The following is a 10,647-nucleotide window of genomic DNA, read 5'->3' as shown; positions in this document are numbered from 1 at the left end:
TCTTCATACGAAGCCATCCTCCTTTGGGATAAACTTACAGTGACTTCCCGCCAGGATATGGGAATATACCCAGTAGCAAATGCGATACAAAAGCTTTGCTCAAAACTCTCTGAGTAGAACGGATAAATCCCATCCTCCTCTGAGATTTGTAGAGCAAAACTGTTATGCCCATTGAATGATTCAGAGTTATGATTCTACGTTGTTCCCAAGACCCATAGCTACATGAAAAGACACTGGATCATCCGAGGATGTTATATCGACATCCAGGGAAGGCGTATCAAATAAGTGCTCTAACGATTCTTCATCAGAAGAAGTTAGTCCCCATTTGGCTTATGAATTTCGCAACTGGAAATCCTGGACTCGCAAGAATTTTATTCAATCGACTGGTTTCACTCAAATTGGAAACATTGTACAAAGGTTTTTCCAGCCGGATCGTTCAGCAGATCGTAGAGCTTCTTGTAAGCTTTATGAGCCAACTTGAAAACTGAAGCGTTCTCAGAATGCTTTCTTCGAAGTTTTCCACGATGTGCGCAACGTTGTAGTATCAACTGCATCATTCAAGTCGGTAGGAGTTTCATAGAAGGAGATATCCATGAAATTTGAGAGAGCATCCGTAAAGATCCCAGTTTTTGAACGAGATTTCTAAAACGGAAGGTCTCGAAGTAACATTCAAATGATCAAAGTAGATGTAGTGATGGTCAGATATCGATTCCTCATCTGACACATCAATTCGTCAACTCGGACTGATTCTATTGGAGCAAAGGTTGGTCTAACACTTCTGCTCTATTAGATACCACAAAGGTTGGGCGATTGCCTATGTTAAGTAAACTGCGTACTACTTAGTATTCCATCAAGCTGGTCTCAGACTGATATCCGAGCTACCCCAGATGATGTGATGAGCATGCATCACTGCCGACAATTAGGGAAGGCCTTTTAAGAATATGACAACTCGTTTGGAAAGCATCCGTAGGGATGGTTCATCATGGTAAATAAACGAACAATAGACGTATTTCCTAACGGGGTTCCAAGTTGCATCAATTGTGAACACATACATCTCTGGTTGTTAGTTCAGAGATAAGTGTAGCAACAATAGCATTGTTAACAAGCACACATGCACGCGGCATTGATCGGAGTTTGCCATTTCTGAAAGCAGCAAAACCGGTTTCACTAGGTTACCTAGGTAGAAGCTACCCTTCGGAAATAGGGTTCCTGCACCAAAGCCACTTGGGATTTGCCATTTTGCATAAGTTCAAGATTAATCGTTGCTGTTCTTTTATGCTGAAGATTATTTGATTTTTAACTGAACCATTGCAAATTAAGATAATGCATCCACAACTTCAGCATTAATATGAACAGCAACGATGAAAGAAATCAAAGACGAAACACTAAGTCCAATGTATAACGCAAAAGCGAATCCATATAGGTGACAATTTGTTGAAAAACAAATAAAAACATGCCTCATAATCCCACCTTATTTAACCTCAAGATTGAATAAGAGTAGCGATTATTTCGGAGAAGCAAAAGTCAACTACGCCATAGCTGAGGTTAGCGCAGCAAGGGCTAGATACGTGAAAGGTCCTGTGTCACAGGCCTGTTTGGGTTAGGTTCTTTAGACCCCTTAACCATTCATTTCGTAAGCATAAAGCCGCATCACACCAAGAATTTGTCACCTATAGGTATACTTCTACACGACAGAATCGTAGCGTTATTCGCCAGATAACTGGCTACCGACATACCCCGACACCATTATAGCCATCTTGGCTGTTCGGGAGAGAAGTTGACATTGACTTTCGTCAACTCTCATGTGGTCGAACAGCCCAAAACAGAAAGTGAGAGACGAAGAACGCTCTGAAGCCGGATGAGGGTCGGTACCGATCGAATAGAATCGGTAAAAGGAAGCAAGAGCAGCCGAAAACGAACCCAACGCAGGAAGAAAAAGAGTACGAAGAAAAAGTTATTAGTGAGGCGCAGGAAAAATGGGCAGAACGATTTGCGGAGGTTTTATGAGTCTGTCAATGGCGTGGAGAAAGAAACGCCATCCCCGTCATGTGCAACGACCAACAAGGAATTTGCTGACAGATAAAACGAAGGGTGCCAGGTGGACCTCCGTCGTCCACGCAGCTTAGCGGTACTGAAGTGTAGGGACGTTCCGATACAAAATATCGATATTTGATTCGATACGATAATTGAATCAAGATCGATATCACCGATATATTGAAGAAAAATATCGATATATCGGAAAATCATGATATTTCGGAAATGGTATTTTTGAATATATGGTTATTCAACTACAATCGTATTACCGTAGTACTTCTTAACAATTATTGGAAATGACCTCTCTTTTCATTACTTAATCCTGCTTAATCTCTCTAGAGTGCGTTTGTCCAATAATCATCGCAGCGGCGTAGGTTTAACCGGTGGCGGCGTCGTTTTTGAAATGATACTGGCCTCACTAGTTTCCGTTTACTGAAAAAATCAACTGATTGATCAGAAATTGCTGAAATTCCACTGACAATTTTTTGTATATCTCCTCGGTTATTATGATTCTTGACAACCAAAAATTCTCTTTTCCGAATCTCCACGTAAATTTTGGTTGATTTAATTTTTCAAAAGAAATTTCAAATTTTCAGAAAATCCATTAAAATATGCTTAACTAAAAGGAAATTCTCTTAAACTTTCACAGAAATTATCGTTTTGTTTCATGAAACTCCCTTTGAATTACGCAGGAAATTGTCTTCGATTTTTACAGGCACTCTTTAAAATTAACGCAAAAGTTCCATCAGAAAAAAAATCAAAACTTTCGGAACCCCGTAGAAATATTTTAAAATTCTCTTTAACTCCTAGGGCATTATTTTGAAGGAAATTTCGTATGTTTTCCAATTCTTCTAAATTTCCATTTCCACAAATACCTTCCTTAATGCCTTGTTAATTTATCTAATTTATCATATGATTAGTCCCATAGAACACGTCAAATATATAATTGAATAATTGGCATTAGGATTCAAGGTCATGGCATGACAGATGTGCACAACACGCCAAGTGTCGAGTTGCCAAAACTATTTGTGACGGCAGCGCACACCTCACACCATCTATCGAGAAAAATCCTCTAAACCATTAAAATGCTGATTTCGGATTTTTCTAAGCATTTTCTTTCACAAAATATGTTATTTTTGTTACTTTGTTCTGATTCAATATATCGATATCGAAAGCAAAAATATCGTATATGACTGATATTGAAGAAAATATCGATACAAAAATATCGGATATCGAAAAAAATATCGATATTGTATATCGGAAGTATCGAACGTCCCTACTGAAGTGTGTGTAGAGCGAACAATATTAAAATACTCATCCTACTTGGTTGACATGTACAAAAATACATTTGAGAGAGTTAGTTCTGAAAATGTATTGCGAGAGATCGGCTGGTACCTGGTGCTGGGAATTTGGTTTCATCAGTACCCGCTAAGCTGCGGTGGACGACGGAGGTCCTTCGTAGCAGTAGGAAAGCACCTGTCAACGAACTGGGTCGGGATCAAACCACCGAAGAGGCGGTTACCCTCAATACCTTTTCCGAACTAAATCTATCATAGTTGTACATATGCATAATCAAGTTTCAGACATAGTTATTAAAAAAGCTGTTAAGAGCTGAAAACAATAAGGTCGGGAAGGATCAGCCCAAGCTGAAATTCTCAAACATGGCATGAGCAGCTTTATGAAGTTCTGCACCATATTGGAAAATATGGGAGACGAGGAAATGCCTGCTAGCTGTTGAGACGCCTATTTGCCCTCTCTTTAGAGAAAGGAGTGCGCCAATTACGAGGAATAACCTCCTTAATTCGCGCACAATTTTGTTCCTATTCTTCAACAGATTGAGACCGCATGAAGAGTCCTTCTCGGCGAATACCAATCAGGTTTTCGTGAGGGCCGATCAGACGACATCAAATGTTTCCCTGAGACAAATCCTTGATAAATTCCGGAGTACAATTGTAGACACATCATCTGTTTAATGATTTCAGGCGACGTACGATTCAGTGAAAGGAATGAATTATGGCAAATTATGCTGAACATGATTTTCGCGAAACTGACTGATTCGTATAACGTTTAGATCGACATCAAGGTAAGGGTTGCGGATGAAATATAGTCATTTGTTACCTTAGATGGATTAAACCCTGCAAAATGCACTCTCGAATCTCTGTTCAATATAGCGCTCGAGGGAGCATTAGAGAGCTGGTGTGCAAAGAAGCGGTACCATTATAACAAGATCGCATATGTCCTGGATTTGCGGACGATATCGACGTGACGTGCGATGATGTTACGCGAGGTGAAAAGGCGATTGCAGCTCGCAAATAGGGCTTATTACGGACTTCGTAACCAGCTAAGTCCCGTAGTCTGCAAACGAAAACAAAACTCGCGCTGTATACTACTCTGATTCTCTGGTGGTTTATACGGCCATGAAACATGGACATTAAAGGAGGCTGATCGACAGGTGTATAAAGGTTGGATATTAAGCTTATACAACACGGCAGACTACGTGGGCTGTTCATGCTTGTTCGCATGCCGGAAGCATCAGAAGATAATATTTAGTAGAGAACCCGGAAGGCTGCGTACACGATGGCTTTTTGCAGTTGAAGAGGACTTGAGGCGCTCAATGTTCAGGCTACTTGAAGCGATTGGCCTGGATCGAGTCCAGTGGAGAAGGATACCAGCTTAGCCCATCTAGTATCAAGTAAGTATTCTTCCGAGGATTCTTTTAATACTTGTGAAATTCCTTCAATATTGGTTATTTTTTTTAATCCTGGCATGGCACTGATTTCAAAATGTAAGTAGAATCCAAGTGGTTTATGTGCTAATGTGTTTAAATATTTGATGGTTTAAAAATAAACACAAGGCAAGGTGGTTTAAAAATAAACACAAAGCGCGTCTGAAAGACCGCTGCAAAAGGACTTGTGGTTTGAAAAATCATAAATCGTGTCTAGAAGACCGCTGAAAAGTGGATTGTAGTTTGGACTACTAAAATTCATTTATTTGCAGATTTTTGTTATTTACATTATTTTTAAAATCCCTTCATCTTTGTTTGGTTTTTATTTTAATGAATATAGTATAAAAAGGAAATTTGAAAAGTTTGTCTAGTCTATCATCAGACATTGGTTGAATTTTGCAAATTTGATAACCTAACTACTACGTACAGTAATATTTACAATGACAATATAAATTTGGTAACCTAAATTGGAACCAACGCCCCCCTAATCGCTTGTTGTTCTGAAGCTAAGCAACGTGCCCTGAACCGATCTTTACACTCACCAGTTTGACCTTAGCAGTTCGTGTCCTGGGATCATCCGCAGGAGCTTGTTTTGTACTCGTTGGTGCTTCAGATGATGCGTTTTAGCGCAGTTTTTCCAGACCGGTTGACCTCTTCGCCGCGTTGATACAGATCTTGCAGCTGGTGAGGTACTCTGTCAGGGCATCCAGGCCTCGTTGGAGTTTTGCCACTAGCGCTCTGATCACTCTGCAGTTGTAGACGATGGAGGTACACGTGTCATCTGCGAACAGAGACAGAATGCCGCCTTCTGGAGGTTCTGGCATGTCGGAGGTGAAGAGATTGAAAAGCAGAATACTACCCTGAGGAACGCCTGCGACGATGTTGTGCGCATTGGAACTCGCTTCGCTGATTGAGACCCGGAATGTCCTTACCGACAGATAATTGTTGATGATTTTCCCCAGGTAGCTGGGAAGATAGTAGCGTTGTAGTTTGTACACCAGGCCATCATCCCATACATTGTCGAATGCCTTCTCGAGTAAGGCCATTGCGGATTTTTTGAGACAAACTTGTTCCATCTGAGGACGTTGGTAACTCGAGTCAGTTGGTGTACGGTTGATGTTGTGGTGTTCGGCTGACTCAAGTAACCGGCTGTAAATTGCCTTTTCAAATGGATAACCCTATTAGAAGGCTGATGGGACGATAACTTGTCGGAAAGGAAGGATCCTTCCCAGGCTTTCGGATGGGGATTACTTTGGTTGACTTCCAGGATGATGGGAAGTAGCTGAGAACTGATTAAAGATCAGCGAAAGGTGCACTCATATGTTTGAGTTCGAAGCATGGGGCCTTCATGTTTTTAGATGATTTGATATGATGGGCCGCCGATTTGCCACCTGAGATCTCCAACTCCCCCGAGAAGTCGTTAGGAATAAGATGGATGTTGTTAGCATGCTCGTTAACAGCTGCTTCGTGTGAACTGATAATGTTCTGCCCAAGATTGTGCGAGCTGACAAAGTGACGAACTATTTCGGCGACCTTCTCCGCAGAAGTTATCAAGCGATCATTAGAGCCATTGCTGTCTAATGGGATAAAAGGTGGAATGGGTCGAGGCTTGGATTTTAGAATTTTGGTCAACTTCCAGAACGGTTTAGCACAATCTGGGAGAGTGCGGATCTTAAAGTGACCTTCCTCCATGTCTTTGCTCCAGATGCAGGCCTTGGAAAATTCGTTCAAAAACTAATGAATGCTTCGTTTTTAGCCCACAGCGAGGTTTTAATATCGGTGCACCGATTGATGTTCGCTTGATGACGTGCTGCTTGCTGCACGAACAAGGGAAGAGGCAAATACAAAGCATTCGTTTTATACATTGAAAGTGGGGAGTTTTGAACATATGGCATCTTCACAAACCGGGTAGTGCCGAGGAGGCATCGTTCAGTAGGGCAGCGTGAAATGAGGATGCTGCCTTCGTTCATCGGCAGTGTTTCAGATGTAATGTGACCAAACGTCCCGCGTTTCGCGAGACAGTCCCGCCTTTTCACTATCTGTCCCGCGATGAAAAGCGTCCCGCAGAAACGTCCGCATTCAAATTATTTCTAGATAATGCCCCGCGAAATACAGAAAAATAGAAGACATTCTTAGCTAATACTTAGTTTTTTAAACGACATTATTAGATTTCGAAAAAAAAAAATTGACTTAGACTAACGTTTTGGATCATAGAAATCAAGATTAAAATGTTCTCCTACGACTCAGACTAAATTATCTCTATACAGTGAACGTTCGCTAATTGGGTTTTTTTAGTTGGGGGTTCGCTAATTGGGGCGAAACCCAATTAAAAAGCAGCTAAACGTCAGAATGTGATGTCAAAAACGCGTTGACATTTTGTTTCCGTGTTTGGCGGGATCGATATAGACCTGTGCAGGAGTTCATCAAATTCACTCACCTGATGGATTTTGACATTTGAGCGGGTCGTCTTCTCGAACAAAAGTTCATTTTGCGTTCATTATGCGACCCGCTCAAACGTCATAATTTCTTGGGGGAGTTCATTTTGCGTTAGTCTATTTTCTGGCGCGTAAAATTTTCCTTTGTTCAATGTAAAAAGTAAACAATATTGACGCTTGTCAAAACGCCCCAATTAGCGAACGGCATTCGCTAGTTGGGGGGAGGTCGTGCCTCAATTAACGAACGATCCCTGTAGTCTGTTTTATCCAAGCCTTATTATCCTGGGAATCTTGTAAGCAGATTTTGTTTCCATGTATTTCCTGCTGCGTAATTGCTTGGATTTCGACACGGAACGTCAAAAATTCCACTCCATTTAATCTTGCGGAAAATCTACCCCAGTTAGAAGACGACCTTTACTGTGCTGATATTGGATATCGATAGCATTGTTGGGAAAAACTCAAAATCTTAAATCTTTTCCAAAATTTAAATCAAGCGTGAGTCAAACACTACCTGAATCATGGCACAGAGAATCGTTCATGATTCGACTCGCGGTTTGCATCATTGCTTGATTTCTGCGTGTTATTCTCCGTCGAATTAATCGAATTTACTTTCTTTGCTTAAAACAATGGAAAATAAATCTATAGGTAACATAAAATACGCTTTACTGGGATTTAGTGCTTTTGAAGCGAAATCTGTTTTGGCTAATAAGCGGAACGATGCGATTCTGCATGCAAAACTAAAGCACGATGCTCTCCCTGCAGAATCGCAAGCGATCTGAAATAGGACGGAGGTTTTGAATTTCTGAGCAGATATCTATCCAGTATCAGCTGTTTGGAAATAAATTGGACCGTGGACCATATTCCTGAAGGTGAAAGCTTCAACCAGAAAAGACTTTTAGAAAAATATGATCTAATTAATTCATAATCACAGTATCTACTTTTGATAGGTATTTTAAAAAGAGTTATTTAGGTTATTCGGAAGACAATTTTCCAGGTTCAATACCTATCATTGCTTCTATCGTTACATACAAACATATTTTCTAACAAAATTCTATACACAAGACGATCAACAGCTGAAAGTCATTCAACTGCAATTCGATAGTTGCAACAGTCTTGCAGATATTGGTCAGAGAACCGCTGAATTTCAAAACTATACGAAACTCCATGGCAGCTACATTCAGCAGCACATTCAACGTTTGAAAAAAGCTTTGACTTCTAAAATGAGTTGTCGTTAATCGAAAAGTTAGCAAACTAAGCATTGTTAACAAATTAAAAGTTGAAAGATTTTATTTAAGCGTTATTACTAAAACATATTAAACTATGAAGTTTTTTGTCCCGCGCTCACGCAAAATTTATCTGGTCACATTATTCAGATGTGAGTGAGTGTTGTGTAAATACAAAACCATATTAGCGAGAAAGAGAAAGCCTGCATTATATACTTCTCTTTCACATATTCATTCCAATAGAATTGCGCAACTCAGTATAAGTGAGGCAGGAGAGTTAAATATTCTCTGCACTAGCGGGTGCTTGGTTTGACTCTCCAACTGTTTCGTACAATAGTGCCATATGGAGCAAGGAAGTATTTTTCACTAAGCACTTTGAAACTGTTCTCTCATGAAGCTACCTTCCTCAGGAGTATATCTGGTGCTGAAGCATCGGTCATCATCTTGCTTCATTCATCCAAGCCCTGTCCAGATGGCATAATCTCGAGTGCCGCGACTGTTGCCCCAGGCTTGATGCTTTGCGTTCATGTCACCGGCAATGATGTACTGACTTTCCCGCCCCGTAATCTTGACAATGTCCATCCGAAGGGCGGTCGATGTACCATCAATCTCCTGGGCTCGAGTTGGGGAGTAGGCCACGATAAGGGTTATTACTCCGACGGAAGTGGTGACTTCTACCCCAACGGCCTCGATGATCTTAAGCTTTAGACTTGGCAGCAAGCGATAATTGACGTTGTTTCTCAGTGCTCAGTGCGATAGCTACACCTACCCTGGAGTTGGACCGATCGAGTCTCACCACACGGAAGTCCGGAATATGTACACTCACCTCGGTCTTCAGGTGCGTTTCTGTGATGAAGGCCACGTCGATCTCTCTCTCTCTTGGAGGAAACCAGCCAGCTCAATGATTTTGCTCTTAAGTGAGCAAGCGTTTCAGTTGACCAGATCCATCCTAGCAGCCCTTTTCAATGACGAACATGCCCAGGTGGTGGATGGAGCATATGGTCAATAATGTTTGGTGTGGTGTTGGAGCTTGAATCGATGCTGCAGCACCGCCAGCCGTTGCAAAGGTGGTTACAAAGGTGGAAGTATTTGTATCGCTCGTCGGGGAGCCGGGATGGCCAGAAAGTTCGCCTCGTTGAGAGCAGCAACACGGTTCTTCTTCGGCAGGGTTCTGGTGGAGGCCTTCTTCCGGATTTCCAAAAACGCCGCCCGCTTTGGACAGTCCTTGGTTGTAGCCTCCATCTTGTCGCACTCTTCGTTTGGATGGGATTCACCACACTTGTTGCAGCGTGCCTTCATGCGGCAGTTCCTGGTGCCGTGCCCGAAGTTAAAGCAGCGTGACGGCGCGGTGCACTGGCCGACATCGCTCCCAGTCAACGACGGTGTAATTTATAACGCTGTACAGCTTCATGTACTTCCACGTGGTGGAGCCGTGCTTCAGGTGGACCAGGAAAAGCTGGTCGTGATATCTTCTCGTCCTATGTTGACGAGGGATTTTGTGCACGGCCACTAGCTTCAGGCCACACATCTCGAGTTCCGCAATGAGATCTTCTTCCTTCATGTCGTGGATCCCTCGCACCAAAGCCTTGAGCGGCTTCGTATCGCGGTGGTCATGAGTGTAGTACTCATACTTGTGGACCTCGAGGAACTCCACGACGGACTGAAGATGGTCTTTGTTTGCAGGCATCAATTTCACCCCCTCGCTGCAGAGCTGAAAAATACATTTCATCCCCTTAGCGATCAGCTGGCGAATTTTCGGGCGTAAATCCGGCGGATCCTTGGGCGGATCGCACTTTACAAGTACGGGCGGGAACTTCTCCTTCCGCTCCAATTGCACCTGCGATAGCTGCAATTGCTGCTTCTTTCGTTTCTTCGGCGGATTGCCGGTATCGTCGATTTGCAATAACGAATATAAGTTGCTCTGCAAAAGCTGCTTGAAGAAGTTACCCGCACCTCCAAGAGCAGTGCGCTTCGGCACCTTTCCTGCTTCCGAATTGGCCACCGAGTCTCCCATGACGGGTTCGGGAAAAAATAACGCTAACGCGACGAAGTAAAAACGTAAACACAGCGAACGAACAAAAAAAAACACTTCGTAAAAAGCGCGAGCAAAAAGAACATTCGTGGAAAATCACTAGAGATCTTCGGGCAATGCATAATGGTCTCAGAACCGAATCTAGAAAGAAACATATTTGCGCCCAAACTAGTAGTTTTCGATATATCGTGTCTTTGA

Source organism: Armigeres subalbatus, chromosome 2 (genome assembly GCF_024139115.2).
Source record: "Armigeres subalbatus isolate Guangzhou_Male chromosome 2, GZ_Asu_2, whole genome shotgun sequence".
Classification (NCBI taxonomy): Eukaryota; Metazoa; Arthropoda; class Insecta; order Diptera; family Culicidae; genus Armigeres; species Armigeres subalbatus.
This window is presented reverse-complemented; position numbering follows the sequence as displayed.